General features: G+C 48.4%; 1 non-coding gene across 1 annotated transcript; it reads left to right on the top strand.

Moving 5' to 3' along the window:
- Positions 1–628: 628 nt before the first annotated feature.
- LOC143015243 (U6 spliceosomal RNA) lies at positions 629–734 on the top strand. The gene has a single exon (XR_012965400.1). It is a non-coding gene; the product is annotated as a U6 spliceosomal RNA (small nuclear RNA).
- The last annotated feature ends 11819 nt before the right edge of the window (positions 735–12553 follow it).

Below are 12553 nucleotides of genomic sequence, written 5' to 3'. Positions count from 1 at the left end.
GCTCCCTCCTCTGTCAGCGCCTCTGCCACAGGTCCCCGTTCGTGTGGTGGCCACCATCCCCGCCACAAGTGCTGCTCCCCAAGCACGGCAGCCCATCGTCCACACTGATCCGCTCCCTTCGTCGGCGCCTCTACCAGAGGATCCCCTCCCCGGTCCCTCTGGGCCCGAGTGCCCACACAGTGCGCGCGCGAGGTCAGACTGGACCGAGATTCTTAACATGTATGTATTGTAACTGTTAGGTTAGAGAAAATTCTATTCTATTCTCTATTCTATTCTAAAATCACTGTTGTGACTTGGTCAGTTTGGATGGCGTCATGATCGTTGTTTATTACGCTGTACAGACTGTTTCACATTACGTCACTCTGGATGGCATGCCTCATCATCGTTTACTGTAGAATCTGTTTTACGTCACTGTTAAGACATATGATGTACACATGATACAGCAATTGTGGCAAATCAGTGCCATGTGTTTTTGGGGGGTAAATCAGTGCCATATGTTTGGTATAGTTTGCAGGTTGAGTTAAAAACGTGTTCCCCAGCCCCGGCATGATCCAGACGTCTCTACCAGAACTTCGAGTGGACGATTATTGGTCCCAGTACACGTTGTGAAAGTTCTCTCTCCATCATTGTGTTTCTTCGGAAGCACATATACTAAAATTGGAACGATACAGAGAAGATTAGCATGGCCCCTGCGCAAGGATGACACGCAAATTCGTGAAGCGTTCCACATTTTCAACGTTTTTAGCTCAAAAGAAAAATTTATTCAATCATTCTTTTTTTACCTCCGGTTTGGTTCCTTGGTGAAACAGCGCCACCCCACTTGCATTATCACCATTCAGGCCGAGAGCGATACTACAGCTTTTCGCATTCATACATAAAACAAGCACGTCACATACACAAACCATCACAAGTGCATCAAAAGTGAACCAGCTGAGGTTTAGGAGACAAACCTGACACATTTCCCCCAAAACAGACGTTGGCAAACATACACAGGACTCACTTACATCCGGTTAGGTTCAACGGTCCAACAGCGCCGGTGAGCGGGCGCGGCCTTTTAATTGACTGAGCCGATGGCGCTCTACAAACGAGCTAAGCCAATCTCGCTCTCCCCAAACTACTTGGAACTGCCCGTAGACTTACCTGTTCAAGCAGACTTGCCCGTTCAACGTAAACTTGGGATTTAACTGTCACTTGGAACATCAACTATCCATCTTCCCCTTCCCCCCCCTCTGGATGACAATCTTCTCGGGGTCCTCTAGCGGGCGCGCCGCTGAACTGCAGGCCGTTTCGTCCCGACTTTCGAGCCGGGCCGTGAGAACTTTCTTCAGCTGGCCGTGTGAACTTTCTTCGGCTGGCTAGCGCCCGCCCCTCCACGTGGAATGTTTGTTATTGTTGTTGTCGCGAGCGCTCAGCTGGTGGTGGGGGAGCGCACTATTATTATTTGAGCGACCGACCGACTGTTGTCAATTGTGACTTATAATGAATTTTATTTCAATAATGTTGGTGCTGCTGTATTGGTTGGTTTAACAATGTGTTGTCCTAATAAAGACGACGTTTGACCAAGTGATTTCATATGGAAGAAAATATGACCCAAAGCAGCCAGTTGGTGGAAAGCAAGATTATTATTATTATATTGTGACAACATTTTGGCCAAAATCCACAATGCAGAGTGCGCGCACAATGAGGCTGGATAAATTATACAAATACAATAATACAATCAAATCCTCTGCAGAGTAGAGGTGGGGTGTAGATTCAGTATTTGTCATGCTGTTGGCACTGCTTTTGTGGTCTGTTGCAGCGGAGGTTGCGGAAAAACCAGATGAGCTGATGGTTAAAGAAAAGTATATGTTAAAGCATTTATTGTCCGACGGCTTATATCTACCCCCAATGGCTTCAATAACAATAACGGATTGTGTGGTTTGTCATCGTTTGCCGTTGATAATCGAGAAAACACCGAAAGCAAAATGTCTGATTGCAGCTTTCTGATTCTTTCTTCAAATGTCCTTAAAGTCTTTTATTGTGGCTTGTTACTTTTCATTCTTCTATATTTTACAGCACTGCGTTCACGAGTCACTTTGGCAGTTCGTAGTTTACGTTCGGCATCGTTCACTTCATCTGGATAGCACACGTCTTCATATAGTGCTCTTCTCTTCTCTTCTTCTCCATATTCTGTCTCACGTTGCGCTATGGGACACCTGCAGCTTGATATCTTTCTTCCCCCGTGCTTCTGTGGTCGAGGAGCAGAGCAGAGCAGACTGGATCATCCCCTCCACGCTATACCTCCCCATCACGCAGAAACTTTGTGTGAAAGATGTCATCTTGCAACCAGCGTCTCTACTGGTCATGCAGCGTCTGCCCAGTTTGTCCTGGTTCGCCTCAATCTACCCAAAACATGTTTACGGCAGAGTGGACCAGACCAAAGCCACCACATCACACCCATCTTCAAGGAAGTCCTCAAGATTGGGTCCACCAGAAAATGATCGTGTCGTGGGTGATAATGATTAGAAAACAGTGAAACGAACTCAACATAGACAGGTTGATACGAAGCAACCCCCCCCCCCCCCCCCATGAAATAAGATATATTTGTTTGTAACCGAGTCCTATAAATCAAATCAACCAGTTACAGAACTCCCAGAACGATTCAGGAGACAAAACTGAATAAAGCACTCGACTGCAGTCACACTGGAATCTGCGCATTTGTAAACATTGACGTTACTGGCGTAAAACAGAAGGTTTCCCTGGACATTGTAGGACTTGAAAAACACACTCACAACAACAATATTCTACATGCTCACAACTTCTATTGCAGCGGGCAACAGGTGGTTAAAGTCTTTCAATTTACCCATTGTAACCACTGTCGTTCATTGTATTCTTCAATGAATAATCCCTTATCCTACCTGTATTTGTTCATTCCATTCTTCCGTAGCAACACTCATCACGTTTGGGAAGAACACAACCTTAGTCGTCTTTTCTTTGTTCTGGTTCACCACACTCGATCACTACTACGCCTAGCCGCCGGGGGAGTGGCATGGGGGTCCCCCTGAATATCGCGCCGAATGTGCATGCACTAACCCAGTATGCGCCGCTTTGGCATTGTGAGAATTGTGTGAACAGCACGCTGTGTGTTGAGTGTGGACTTTCTGATTCGAGTAGGTCACTCCGTGGTAGTGCAGCGCCATCACCGCTAGATGGCACTCCAAGACCGATTTGCACGATGTGAGGGGAATCAACTCCACTTCTTTTGGCGTGTTGTACGTCCCGGAGTCATACTCAGCACTAACACACGTTAAGCTCAGCATAGAGTTAGAGTCAAAAGCAATCATCACACGATGGTTTAAATTACGTAGTAATGCAGAAATCCGTACTATTTTGTCTCCTACCATCGTAGCCGTCCAACCGTCGGTGCTGACGTCACGCATGGCTATTATAGATTTCCCGCAGTGCCCACACAGCGCGCGCGCGAGGTCAGACTGGACCGAGATTCTTAACATGTATGTATTGTAACTTAGAGAAAATTCTATTCTAATCTCTATTCTATTCTATTCTAAAATCACTGTTGTGACTTGGTCAGTTTGGATGGCGTCATGATCGTTGTTTATTACGCTGTACAGACTGTTTCACATTACGTCACTCTGGATGGCATGCCTCATCATCGTTTACTGTAGAATCTGTTTTACGTCACTGTTAAGACATATGATGTACACATGATACAGCAATTGTGGCAAATCAGTGCCATGTGTTTTTGGGGGGTAAATCAGTGCCATATGTTTGGTATAGTTTGCAGGTTGAGTTAAAAACGTGTTCCCCAGCCCCGGCATGATCCAGACGTCTCTACCAGAATGTGCCCGTACATCTCCATGGCCATCTGGTTTAATGTGTGCACATCTTGGCTTGCGTAGCCGCGCCGCCGTCGCTCAGTCCGCTGCCCAGACTGTACGTCAGTCGTGGCACGCGCCGCGTCCTCATTCCACGCCGCCAGCCCGTCCAACAGGTACATTTGGAAGTGCAAGCCATTTGCACTCGTGCCTGTAAGAATCAGAATAGCTTTATTCGCCAATGAAGTTTACACTTAAGAGGAACATGCTCTGGTCCTTGGTGCGAACATATAACATGTAAAAAAAAAAAAAGACAAGAATCAAACATATTTGATGAGGGCACTCTGAGGGCAAACTGCAGGGGGGCTGGGTCGTTGAGGGATTTCAGGTGGAGGGGGGCAACAGGCGCTCAGAGCAATGGGTCTGTAGTCGTTAAATCCAGGGGTCCCTTTGGGATGAGGATGAAGGCTTTGAAGCTGGCTGGTACATGGCATGTCTCCAATGAGGTGTTAAAGGTGACGGTGAACACCTTTGCGGGGGTTCTGTCTCGTGAACAGCACCTTAACATCCCTCTCTAGAGGTGAGAGGGTCGTTGACGAGGTGGGTGTGAGGGCCATATGTGAGGAGGTGGAGGGTCTGCTGATAGCTGTAGGTGTCGTGTGGGACGGTGTCAGCACTAACAGCTTGGCCATCAAAGCGACAGTAAAACTCATTCAGCCTGTCAACGGGGCACAGATCATTTAGAGACCGACAGGTTTATAGTTAAAGTGACAGGCTTCCACACAGATGCATTGCTCCTTCAGTTTCTCTGAGTACCGTTTCTTAGCATCTCTCATGGCCTTGCTAAATCTGTACTTAGCCTAAGGAGTAACTGTTAGAAAAATGTCGATTGAGTTATACTATGGGATAAGAGCATGCTGAAGTCCAGTACAGGAGGAAACAAGCAGTCTGACTAGAGACAGTCTTATGATTGACTTTGACAGTGTGTGCCAAGATGTTTCCTACTGACATTGATAACTTCACAAAAAACACACGCAGGAGCACAACATCAAATGTCTGAGTTCACAGTCAGAGCCTCAAGTGGCTGTCGCTTCTGCTCACCCGGAACGAACCTGTTGAGGTGGAACGACTCCAAGGACGTAGAGCCGCGCGCGCACCTGAACACGGGCAGCACCACCCCGCCCTTGGTCACCTGTCCGACCCTGGTGTAGAGCGGGATGCCCGGTGGGTCCTGTACGTGACGACACACACGGGGGTAAGATGCGAGGCAATGTAAAGACAAGGTCGACGTATTGTGCACGCGCATATTACCTGGATACAAGGCAGATGCCGCTTCTCAGTCGCCCAGGTGGTCGCCATGCGGGCGCTGTCCAGGAGGGGAATGCCCATCTGGTCCACAGCCACGCCGAAATCTGCCAGGGCCTCCTCCAGGAGACGCTCCGTCTCCAGCGCGCCCCGCGTGCGTCGGCGACAGTGCCGAGCCATCTCCCGGATTCGAGGAGGTCCGTGCCGGCCGAAGCCCCCTTGGCTCTCCGCAAGCGGGCCAGGTCCTCAGGGTCCCACTCGTAAATGGCCATGGACAGCCTCCGCATGAAAGCGGGATAGAGAATGTGGCTGTCCGTGACCACCCCCGACGCCAGCCTGCGTATGAAATGCCAGATGTCCAGCTTCACCTGCAAGTGGCTCCACCGCGGAAAGAGAGCCGCCAGCGCACACTTCCCCCCCGTCGCTCCGGCAGCAGTCCCGGTCCACATAGAGGAGGGACGGCGGCTCCACCCCCGCCTGCCGGTACCGCTCCTGGAGGCCGTCGGCCATGTCCCTTAGACCGTAGCCCTCGGCCGCAGTGAGGACGGACATGAGCACCTGGCCCTGTTCATTCCCCACGTTGACGCACCACTTTGCGGTGCCGGCGTCGGCCCCGGCCAGCTTCTTGGTCACCTGCGGACGACTGTATCCGGTGTTAAAGTGTTGCTGACATTACGGATGGAGTGAGAGGAGCCCGTGTTAAAAAAAAGCTACCTACCTTTTTTGTGGCGTCCAACTTTAGGACAGAGCCAAAGACAGACGTAACTTTGGCCCTGAGCTCATCTATCCTACCGAATGTGGCCTTGGCGTAAACAGACAGCATCCACTGGTAGCTGGGCAACGCAGGCATGGCCGGCACGGGAAGAGGAGCAGCGGCCTGTGTCCCGGGAAGGCCAAAGTCCCGCATGATGTCCAGGTAGAGGCCGGCTCGCTCGTTCCAGTCAGTCTCGTGCTGATCCTGTATGATGGACAGCAGGCTGGTGGCGCTGTTACCGAGCGTCCTCCTCTTCATCTGGTCGATGACCTTTTTGTCGCACGCCAGCCTGCGGCCGCACAAACGGAGCAGACGGTTACATTTCAAACGTGCGACGATGCATTTCCCCCACGCCTGTAGGAACGCTGGATGCTTTCTTACCTTAGGAGGCAGTGGCTCAGTGGGTAGTGCTTCCGCTTTGGCACCGGAGGGTCGCCGGTTCGAGCCCCTGCTGAGGTGCCCCTGAGCAAGGCACCGAAACCTTAATTGCTCCCCCCTCTGCGAAGGGTGGTAATGAAATGTAATGTAAGTCGCTTTGGATAAAAGCGTCTGCCAAATGATCGTAATGTATTGTAATGTAATGTTACCTGTACGTCAGCACAGCTGGTAAGCGCCGCCTCTGGCCAGGGCGCAGCTGGGAGATGATGCAGTCTGCCCAAGCTGCCACCTTCTTCCTACAGTACTGGCACTCCAGGTACTCTGTACCCATGTAGTACCAGCCGTCCCTGTCCAGCACTTTGCGCACCGTCTTGTAAAACCCAGGCGGGTGAACAGGGCCTTGCTGACCCACGCCTGCTGCTCTCGTGGCAGAGATCGCTTCCAGGGCTCTGGCAAGGCAATCTGAAATGGCACGAGAGGACATTGATTGCGGGATTGAGTGAACCACACCGCTTAACGGCCGGCTACGTCATTACCACTTGGCACAAATACAAACCTCTGGCGAGGGAGCGGGGCGGAGGAGGGCAGCGGCCAGAGCGGGAGGAGTCTGAGAAGCGTGTCCTGAGAAGAAATCCACATGTAATGAGAAATTCACGTGTTAACCTGTCAAAAAAACAGCAGGCGTGTGCCGCTGTTTCAAAGTGTCTTCCTTCTCATCTGCTCAATCACCTTCGTTTCGCAGGCCAGCCTGCAGTACAAATGGTAAGAGCTGATACTACAGGCGCATAATACTAACCGGAAGCCCCGATGCTCTCCTCACAGGCGTCTGCAGCTTCCATCATCAACCGGTCATCTTCGTCAGGCTTTTGCTTATCCAAAAATAAAATAAAAAATAAAAATCTAGAATTAGACGTGCATACGGGGTCACGTATAGTCTTTCACATTGACAGGGGACGGGAAATGACTACTCTCCTCCGAGCGTCGCCTCTTGGCAGCGGGAACCGGAGAGGAAGTGGAGGAGGCAGTCAGAGGAGCGTACGAGGTCGCATATAGTGTAGTCTTTTTCATTGCTATGAAGTGGCTACTCACCAGACTGGACGTGGTCCACCGACCGCTGCTTCTTGGGTCCATGTGTCGCCGTGGCAGCCCGAGAGGGAGTGGAGGAGGCCTGGGAAGCTGACATTATGCGACAACAGTCAGACAAGCGTACGAGGTCACATATAGTGTAGTCTTTTTCATAGACGGGAAATGGCTACTCACCAGACGGGACGTGGTCCGCCGACTGCTGCTTCTTCTTGGGTCGATGTGGCGCCGCCGCAGCCAGAGAGGAAGTGGAGGCAGAAGTCGAGGGGAGAGACGAGCTCCCGGCTTGCTGCTGCTGCTCCTGCCGCCGTTCACGGTCCCTCCGCTTGACGTAGCGTTGCAGCAGGGCCAACCGGGTGCCCGCACCCTGGGGGGTCAACATCACCAGCCTCGCCCTATAACTATGATGAAAGGAAATGTGGGAGAAGCATGAAACTATGCCGGCATCGTTGTTCACAGTACGCTTCACATGCCGTCATCTTACCTGGCGAGTTCCGTGCTCTGCCCTTCGTAGAGCTGACTGTAAGTGAGCTCCGCGTGCAGGCCGAAGCCCACCTTACAGTCACCCTCCGACACGGTACCCGTCCTCCCCTTGTTGGCGATGGCGGCCACCATGGGCGGGAAGAGTCGAGCGTATTCCAGCAGCGCGTCCTTGTTGATCATGAGGGGACTGCTGCTGACATTGCCCGCCTCGCGCTCCTTCCGGCGGCTCACCAGCAGACTGGCGACGTAACCCACGTCGTGGGTCATCAGCCACTGGAAGTTTTTCCCGTAGTACCGGCCAAATTGAATGGTCATCTGGCTCACTATCTGGCCTCTGTGGGCCAGGTTGCCGCCCGCCTCTCGGACCCCCTCCACCGCCTCCCTCAAGACCGTGGCCGGGACCTTGCACGTGCGCCTGCTGTCTTGGGCCTGCATGCTTCTCCACGCAGCCAGGGCCTCTGGCGTGGCCTGGAGCCTGATGTTGGTAGAGCCCGCCATCAGCACAAACGCCGGTCTATGGTCCATACTGCTAGAAAGGGGAAAAAAAAACAAAAACACCTTCATTGACAAATCATAATGGCTGCGGTGAAACCCACAGTTACAGTACTTCAGGGACACGCACACACGCTGCAATTACTTTTATTGGTAAAAAAGGTAGATAAACAAAGACACATCCAGCAAGGAGAAAGAAAGAATTATATATATATATATATATATATATATATATATATATATATATTATATTACTTTCAAAAGGCTTTCCTTTCAACGTCATTTGTCCATTCATGGCGGAAACTTCAAAAACACACTTAAATAAACCACTTCAACACTTAAAAAAAACGGAACGGGCAAATTAAGACAATGACCAAGTACAAGCACTATCTTCGACAGAACATTACATTTCTTACGGACATGTGCGTAGCCAGCGCCGCACTTGACTGAACACCTCAATAAATCACTGCACACTTCAATAAATCACTGCAATATTGAAGTATGGTTATCATAACGGTCGTCCTCCTTACCGGAGAAACACACACACACACACACACACACACACACACACACACACACACACACACACACACACACACACACACACACACACACACACACACACACACACACACACACACACACACACACACACACACACACACACACACACACACACACACACACACACACACACACACAAATTAATTAATTAATTTACCGACATGTGCGTGGACATAGCTTAGCCAGCCATTCGGCACTAATTACAAGTTTCTTCTTTACACAAACTTAATACACTACTTTGGCTGCCTGGGGACAAAAAATATAAGCAAGGAGTAGGTAGTATGTTCTTACCTGGTTCGAGTTTGCAGTTGGAAATAATTTCAAATGAAATTTGAAATTCTGTTAGACACTACTTTGGCTGCTGGGAGACAAAAAAGACCATTAAATTAGTAGGTTGTAATACGTTACCTGGTTCGAGTTTGTAGCTGAAAGTTATTTCTTGCAATTGTATAGCGCAATACAAATAACTTTCTCTCTAGTGGAAACGACCGATGAATGACGGCAGCGTGCGCTAGCTCTCTCCTCTCGCTTGCAAAGTTCAACGCAAACTGAGCTCGCTCACGGCAATTTATGGGGGCGCGGCCTTCCAGTTAACTCAGCCAATCTGGCTCTCAGGTTCAAACGCTAGGCCAATTAGACTCTCACCCTAAAGTAGGAACTCCCGTAGACTTACATGTTCAAGCAGTTTCTAGTAAAATAGGAACTAGGAACCGAGAATATCCCTCCCCTCTGGGCGCAAAGATGACACGCAAATTCGTGAAGCGTTCCACATTTTAACGTTTTTAGCTCAAAAGTAAAATTAATTCAATCATTCTTTGTTTACCTCCGGTTTGGTTCCTTGGTGAAACAGCGCCACCCCACTTGTATTATCACCATTCAGGCCGAGAACGGTACTGCAGCTTTTCACATTCATACATAAAACAAGCACGTCACATACACAAACCATCACAAGTGCATCGAAAGTGAACCAGCTGAGGTTAAGGAGACAAACCTGACACATTTCCCCCAAAACAGACGTTGGCAAACATACACAGGACTCACTCACCTCCGGTTAGGTTCAACGGTCCAACAGCGCCGGTGAGCGGGCGCGGCCTTTTATTTGACTCTCCCCAAACTACTTGGAACTGCCCGTAGATTTACCTGTTCAAGCAGACTTGCCTGTTCCAAGTAAACTTGGGATTAAACTGTCACTTGGAACATACACTATCCCTCCTTGTGAGAATTGTGTGAACAGCAGGCTGTGTGTTTAGTGCGGACTTTCTGCTTCGAGTAGGTCACTCCGTGGTAGTGCAGCGCCATCACCGCTAGATGGCACTCCAAGACCGATTTGCACGATGTGAGGGGAATCAACCCCACTACTTTTGGCGTGTTGGACGCAGTAACGTGTTACTAAGTGAAGCAAATCTAGGGAGGCAGTAGCTCAGTGGGTAGAGCTTCCGCTTGGGAACCGGGGGTTCGAGTCCCTGCCGAGGTGCCCCTGAGCAAGGCACTGAACCCTCAGTCGCTCCCCCCTCTGCGAAGTGTGGTAATGTAATGTAATGTAATGTAAGTCGCTTTGGATAAAGGCGTCTGCAAAATGACCGTAATGTAATGTAATCTGACCTCTTTTTTGGTAACGAGTAATCTAACGCATTACTATTTCCAAACCAGTAATTAAGCAACACTGTCCTTGCGCTACGTTCAATGCGTTTCAATACATTCGCCGTAATGATGGAAATGCGCGTGCGCTCCGAATGTAGGGTTGGCCCAAAAGTGAGGGTGACGTGCATAGGAGGAGATAATAAATAGGGATGAAGGCCGTGTGTGAGCCCAGCACCTCCGTCAATCAGAGACCGGACGATAGGCTTTCTGCAGAGACTTTGCGAGGTATGTGCTTTCTATTTCACATGTGTGTATGTGTGGATCGCGCATGGTTAATGTCGTTAAAGTTCATTTCATATATACAAAACGAAGATGAAAGGTAAACAAACTTTAAAGTGTTAAAGTTTGAGCCGTGAACACTGTTTAAACAAGTCTCGTGTTTTAATAACATTTCAAAGTATTTAAAAACATGTCAGTCACATTTTGTACATAGCTGCATGCTACAGTGGAATGTAATGATTGTGTCATGCTGCAGAAAATATCCTCGAAACTCTTGTTAGTCTAAAGACACAATTTTGTTTTGGCGTTTCGCTAATGTGACCTAACTGAATAATGGTATTGCGCTTCATGATGACCTCACATTCACCCACTCAGTCAGGATTGTGTCTTGCTCGGCATTGAACCGGCAACTCTCACACATTCCAACACCCGTTAGCGGCGTCAAACCGCCTCTCTCTCTCACTGCTTTTCCTGATTTGTCATGTTGCTACTCTCTGCTCTCTGTGGTGCTGATGCTCCTGGTGCTGCACAGCTGACAACATTGTATCTATCTGTCAGTAGGTTACAGGTCAAACGTATTACTTTACAACCTATAACAACACCGTCTTGTGCACTATACTTTATTCTCATAGACCATTAGATGAGGGTGCCGACTCGACCGGTCGATCGCGATCGACGTACGTTATATGATATATCATATTTTACAGTAAGAAGGAGCAGATCACAATATTTTAGCCGATTGATTTTATATCTATGCGTTACATTTTGTAACAGTTAACGGTAAAACCACGTTAAAGTAATTGCAGATAACAGTAAAGTTTTAGCTGTAATACTATATATTAACACAGAAATGTAAACTGTTGAACATTTATTTATTAGTTTTTGTCAACATCTTTACTTGATAAAAGATCAAATCTCATGATTAATTAAATTAATTATTAATTATTCTTATTTGATGTCTTCACAAAAATGATGTCTGTCTTGTCTTAACAGTTCCAGTAAAAACAGCAGTGACCAGGTGAGAAAAGAAACACACACACACACACACACACACACACACACACACACACACACACACACACAATACACCACCACACCATCTAGCATCCATTAAACCAGCCCCTAGTCTGGCAAAACCTACAGAGTTGTAAAGTAAGATAAGAATGGCAGAATCAGTGTGTCCTCTCATTGTGATTTTACTTTTCTCAAGTTTTTGCCTCAAAATCCAAAAGTGACCAGAAAAGCTACTTACTTACTTGCAACTTACAAAACAATATAGCTTTTCCAGTAACATACTGTTCTTTTCCCGAGGGGCAGAGAACAACAAACACTGACCTATCTATTGCGGAACACACACACACCACACCCTACTTTGAATCACGAAATTCCTTCTGCCGTAACAAAGTATCTTCTCCACATCCCGTCCTTTGCAAGTGCCCGGACGGTTGCACATAAAGTCTGCAGCATCATTGACAGTGTAAGGATTGCACAGTTTCCTCCCAACAAAACACTTTTTAAAAGAAAACACAGCAGGTTTCTACCGTCTTTGCCTTTCAGACAGTTGTCAGTTTGTCACTGAGCTGCTCTGATGAAGCCGACAACTTTGAGTCAATAATGAGATGAGATTGTACTCTAATTAGAGCACCTGCTGTTTGAAGGAAGTAATAGCAGGTTATCTGGCCTACGAGTTCAATTGTCATGGTTTAGAGCTGGAGAGTAAAGTAATACTTAATATTTAAAGACATTATATACAGCTTGAATTAACATCAGCATCGCACATAAACAGAGGCCGGCTGCAGTTTGAATACTGTGAAGTGAA

The sequence above is a fragment of the Genypterus blacodes genome, unplaced genomic scaffold (assembly GCF_046128005.1).
Source record: "Genypterus blacodes isolate CSIRO-AG114 ecotype Tasmania unplaced genomic scaffold, CSIRO-AGI_Gbla_v1 ptg000192l_1, whole genome shotgun sequence".
Classification (NCBI taxonomy): Eukaryota; Metazoa; Chordata; class Actinopteri; order Ophidiiformes; family Ophidiidae; genus Genypterus; species Genypterus blacodes.
This window is presented reverse-complemented; position numbering and strand designations above follow the sequence as displayed.